Source organism: Gossypium arboreum, chromosome 4 (assembly GCF_025698485.1).
Source record: "Gossypium arboreum isolate Shixiya-1 chromosome 4, ASM2569848v2, whole genome shotgun sequence".
NCBI classification, from domain to species: domain Eukaryota; kingdom Viridiplantae; phylum Streptophyta; class Magnoliopsida; order Malvales; family Malvaceae; genus Gossypium; species Gossypium arboreum.
The window spans coordinates 115,064,676-115,069,743 of NC_069073.1; the positions used below are offsets into that span (position 1 = coordinate 115,064,676).

A 5,068-nucleotide genomic window follows, 5' to 3' on the forward strand; every position below is an offset into this window, starting at 1 on the left:
TGGTTTGTAGGACGAGGATCCAAACACTCATTTGGAGAATTTCTGGAGTTCTGCGACACTTTTAAGATCAATGGTGTTTCTGACGATGCCATTCGCCTTCGGTTATTTCCCTTTTCATTAAAGAATAAGGCTAAACAGTAGTTAAACTCGTTACCACGAGGGTCAATCACTACTTGGGAACAAATGACCGAAAAATTTCTACTTAAATATTTTTCGCCCGCTAAAACGGCTAAGTTGAGGAATGATATCTCTTCTTTTGTGTAGATGGATCTAGAAACTCTTTATGATGCATGGAAGAGATAAAATGACCTATTGAGAAGGTGCCCTCACCATGGGTTACCTCTATGGCTGCAGGTTCAGACTTTTTACAATGGTGTGAACCCCTCAACAAGACAACTCATCGACGCAGCCACCGGTGGAACTTTAAACAACAAAACACCTGAAGATGCTTATGAATTTATTGAAGAGATGTCATTGAATAACTATCAGTGGCAAGTCATGAGAACAAAGCCAATAAAATCAGCCGGTGTTTTCAACCTCGACGCGGTTACTATGCTATCTAACCAGGTAGAACTATTAAATAAAAAGATTGACAGTTTGTATGGTTCTACTCAGGTACATCAGTGATGAGGTGCGATTCAAATGGAGGAGGAGTACACACAGAATATCAATCCTTCAACCTTAGTACCGAAGAGGAACAAGTTCAATAAATGGGTAACAATAATTCCAGACCTCAAAATAACCCATACAGTAACATTTATAATGCAGGTTGGAGGAACCATCCCAACTTCTCGTGGGGTAGCCAAGGAAATCAAAGGCCACAACATCCCTTAGGTTTTCAATAACCATCTTACCAGCAACAAAAGAAGCCAAACCTTGAAAAGATGCTAACAAAATTCATTTCGGTGTCAGAAACTCATTTTCAGAATACCGAAACAGCACTTAAGAATCAATAAGCATCGATCCAAGGGCTCGAAACTCAGATAGGACAACTTGCTAAATTGATTTCTGAACGACCACAAGGTAGCTTGCTGAGTAACACTAAATCTAACCCAAGGGAATAGCTTAATGCGATTACCGTTTGAGATAAAGAAGGGTTAGTTGAATCTGAACCAAAACTGAGGCAAGGAATTGTGGTAAGTAAAAGTAAGGATGAATTGGACACAGTGAGAAAAAACCGGTAAGTAGAGAATACAAACCTCGAGTGCCATACCCCAGTGCGACAAGAAAAGTCCACACAAACGAACAATTTGGTAAATTCCTTCAATTATTAAAGAAATTACACATTAACTTACCATTTATTAAAGCTTTTTCACAGATGCCAAATGCAGTTAAATTTTTAAAGGAGCTTTCAGCAAATAAGCGAAAGTTGGATAAGGCGTCACATGTAGAGTTGAACGCAGTTTGCTCAGTCGTTCTACAGAATAATCTACCTAACAAGTTGAAAGATCCAAGGAGTTTTATGATTCCTTGTTTAATTAGTAGTTTGAACATTAACAATGCTTTGGCTAATTTAGGGGCTAGTATTAATGTCATGCCCTATAAAATGTTTAAACAACTAGGTCTTGGGAAACCCAAATAAACTAGGATGAGCATTCAATTGGCAGATAAAACAATCAGATTTCCTAGGGGTATTATTGAAGATGTACTTGTTAAAATTGACAAATTTATATTCCCAATCGATTTTGTTGTTCTAGACATAGAAGAGGATAGTGACGTGCCTTTAATTTTAGAAAGGCCCTTTTCAGCAACTGCTAGAACTATTATTGACGTTGGCACAGGAGAATTGACAGTTCGTGTAGGCAATGACACGATCACTCTCCAAGCTCGTGATTTTGCTAAAATATCTAGCAATCTGATAAACACATTAATTTACATAATTCTTGTGTTTAATTTGGTTTATTTTTGAATTAATCCCTGCTTAATTGGTGTTTTTATGATTTAATCTTGTCAGGGATGTAATTGGTCAAAAACGAGCAAAAAGGGGCCAAATTGAAAGACAAATCATTGAGTTAAGGCCAAATCATAAAGATGGGAAGGCCAAGGATTTAACATCAATTTTGACTTTGTAAAAAGCTAAAAATAGAAGATATTATTTTATTTTGTTTTATTTTGTTATATTATTTATTTTTATTTTATTTTATTTAGGATTAAGCTATTTTTAGTAAACCCTATGTATATAAATAGGGGCTTTTAGTTCTTAGAAAAATCATCTCTTGTCTTTGTATTCCTACTTCTACTTGGAATAGAAATACTCTTATTTTCCCTTTTCAAATTGGAGTTTAGCACTCTGTCAATTTTCATTTGGTTTTGTTTCTTTTCTAAAATTGGGCTAATTGCCTTTCAAGTGTTTTTCCTTTCCAATTTCCATCACCATAATCATCAATCTTCTTTCCAAGCTCACAAAGCATGAATAAATTCATGCTTCACTAAATTCTATCTTAGCTTTAGGCTGGTGTTCTTTCCGGTCGAGGATCCTGAGATTCGTGCCCGTGCTTAAAATCCTTCCAATCGGTATTCACCTTTTTCCTAAGTATCTGGATTGACAACTCATCCCTTAAAGATAATTCGGTTTCAAGTCAAAAAGAGCACATTGGATTGGAGTCGTGTTTTCTGACAGTTGGAGAAACGAATTGGCCGTGCTGTATTTGGATCTCCGAGAACAAATCAAGGAAGAGGTGATCGGGTTTAAACGACCCACGCAGTTAAAGCCGTTAATTCGAGTTCGGTTCTTCAGAACGCAAGGCTACTGAAATCTTGAATCGGGAACACGTGTATCTCGATTAGATAATCGGTAAGGGTTGGTTTGCAGGTTGTATCGAGACCAGCTACCAGAGGAAGAATTGGTGGTTAGGACGTTCTTAACCACTATAACTAGCTTATCGCTTGAATGAGAAGATCAATTTTCGAGGATCTATTCTCAACACGGAATTTACCGAGTCTAAGGCTAAGGCTCATTACATTTGATTGCAAATCCCAACTTAATTTCTGATTTATTTAATTATTTATCTTAGCAGTTTTAATTATTTAGTTTCTACTCAATTTTAAAATCCCCTACTTTACTTATTTATTTGCTTATTTTTCTGCTGGTACGTTTTGAGTCGTGGGCACGACTCTAGCCACGACCCTTGACACGACATTCTGTTCATAAGCCAAAATCAAAAGTTGATTAGAGTACCAATCCCTGTGGACTCGACCCTACTACCACTCTTACTACTATTCAGAGTATTTAATAGGAATTATATTTGGTGGATTCGCCGCCCATCACAATCGAGATGATTTTTTAAGTTCGTTTAATTTAAATAATGTTACAACTCAAACTTCTTTACAGGAGCCCCTTAGGAAGAACGTGATGGAGCCTAACCCATGCCATGAAAATAGGCCGACTCACGAAGAACGAAGACTTCAGATTGATGAACTAGATGAATGGCGAACACCTGTTAAGGAGAAACCAAAAGCACACGAAAAATCGAAGCGACACCACAATGAGCATAGGGATGAAAAAAAGCAAATTAAAGTTGGGACAAAATATTGTTAGATGAAAATGACCCCCGAATTGCTACTTTAGAGCATAATACAGATAGAGCGACTCCCTTCACGATAATGAACATCTTCCCACATAGTACAGTCGAGGTAACACATGCTGTATTCAAAACTTTTAAGGTAAATAATACTCGACTCAGACCTTATTTTGATAAAATTGATAGCAGAGGTGAAGAGTTTCAACTCCTCAATCCACCGTAATCACACGAAATTGAGGTAAGTTGAGCTTAGACTATAAATAAGCGCTTCTCGGGAGGCAACCCGAGCACTAACAGTGTTGATTTCTTTAAAATTCTAGTTTTTAACATCTAAATCATTAACTGAGTCCTTGAACACAGGTTTTCCAAACCCACACGGCCAGGCACAAGAGCGTTCCTTCGACCGTGCTCACACCACGGGCAACGACACTGCCGTGCGATACGGCCGTGTGAAAACAAAGTAAAATTTTTCCCTAAATGCAGGATTCGATACGTTGCCACGGCCATACGACATAGTCGTGCGCAATCCTACCAAATCAACACGGGCATGCGACACGCCCGTGTCTAAAAGTTTTGGTGGAAACTGAGAAATCAACACGGGCGTGCGACACGCCCGTGCCCACCACCCATGGTCGAAACTGTAAAAATAACACTAGCGTATGCATACATACATGGGCGTGGGAGAAGCGAACGAAGCAGGACATGACCGTGCGACACGACCGTGTGTACCAACACGCCCAAAGAACACGGGCGTGGGCCAAATTTTAGATGACCCTAAATTTGAAAACCACTAAACACACGGGCTGAAATAAGGGCATACGGGCGTGCCTCACGGCCTTGTGCCCCAATATCCATATAAACCCCCACTATTCATCACCCCCTTCTTCAATACCCTAACCCTAATCACCGTAATCTCTCCCTCCACTGACCGGCCACCCCTAGCTTTCCTTTTTTCTTCCATTTTCATCCTCTCCATACCCTCTTTCCCCTTTCTTTTCCATTTTCTCCCCTCTTCTCACCCTTACGTGCCCCCACTGCTAATCACACGGCCTCTCTGCCTATGCTCGTGGCCGACCCACATCACCATCATTGGCGACTGCACCGCCTCCGACCAGTGACCTCGTCCACCGCCAACCACTGTTTGTGGCTTCCTTTTTTACCCTCAACTATTTTTTTTATTTTTATTTTTATTTACTTCTTTGTTATTTATTGGTTGTTTTTCCATTCTAATTTTAGTTTATTTTTCTTTACTTAGTTCCTTCTAACCTTCATTACTATTGTTTTCATTTTATGTGTTAGCATTATTTTTATTAATTTTATTTTTTATTATCCCTACTTTATTCTAATTCTCTGTTTTGTTTTCTTTATTTGAGTCTTTGTTATGTTTAATATTAAGGAATTCTCTTTAGGATTATAGTTTTTTTTTTAGATGTTATTTCTTCTTTTGACTCATGGTTCAATATTAGACAATATTTATCTTCTATTATTTTACGGGTACACTATGACAAACACTAGAGGTAAGAAGACTGCTGTCCCCGCTTCGAAAA

The 5,068-nt window shown here is 38.4% G+C and overlaps 1 non-coding gene across 1 annotated transcript; it reads right to left on the reverse strand.

Moving 5' to 3' along the window:
• Nucleotides 1-231: 231 nt before the first annotated feature.
• Nucleotides 232-338, reverse strand: LOC128292295 (small nucleolar RNA R71). Its single transcript, XR_008282280.1, has one exon. It is a non-coding gene; the product is annotated as a small nucleolar RNA R71 (small nucleolar RNA).
• Between the last annotated feature and the right edge of the window lie 4,730 nt (nucleotides 339-5,068).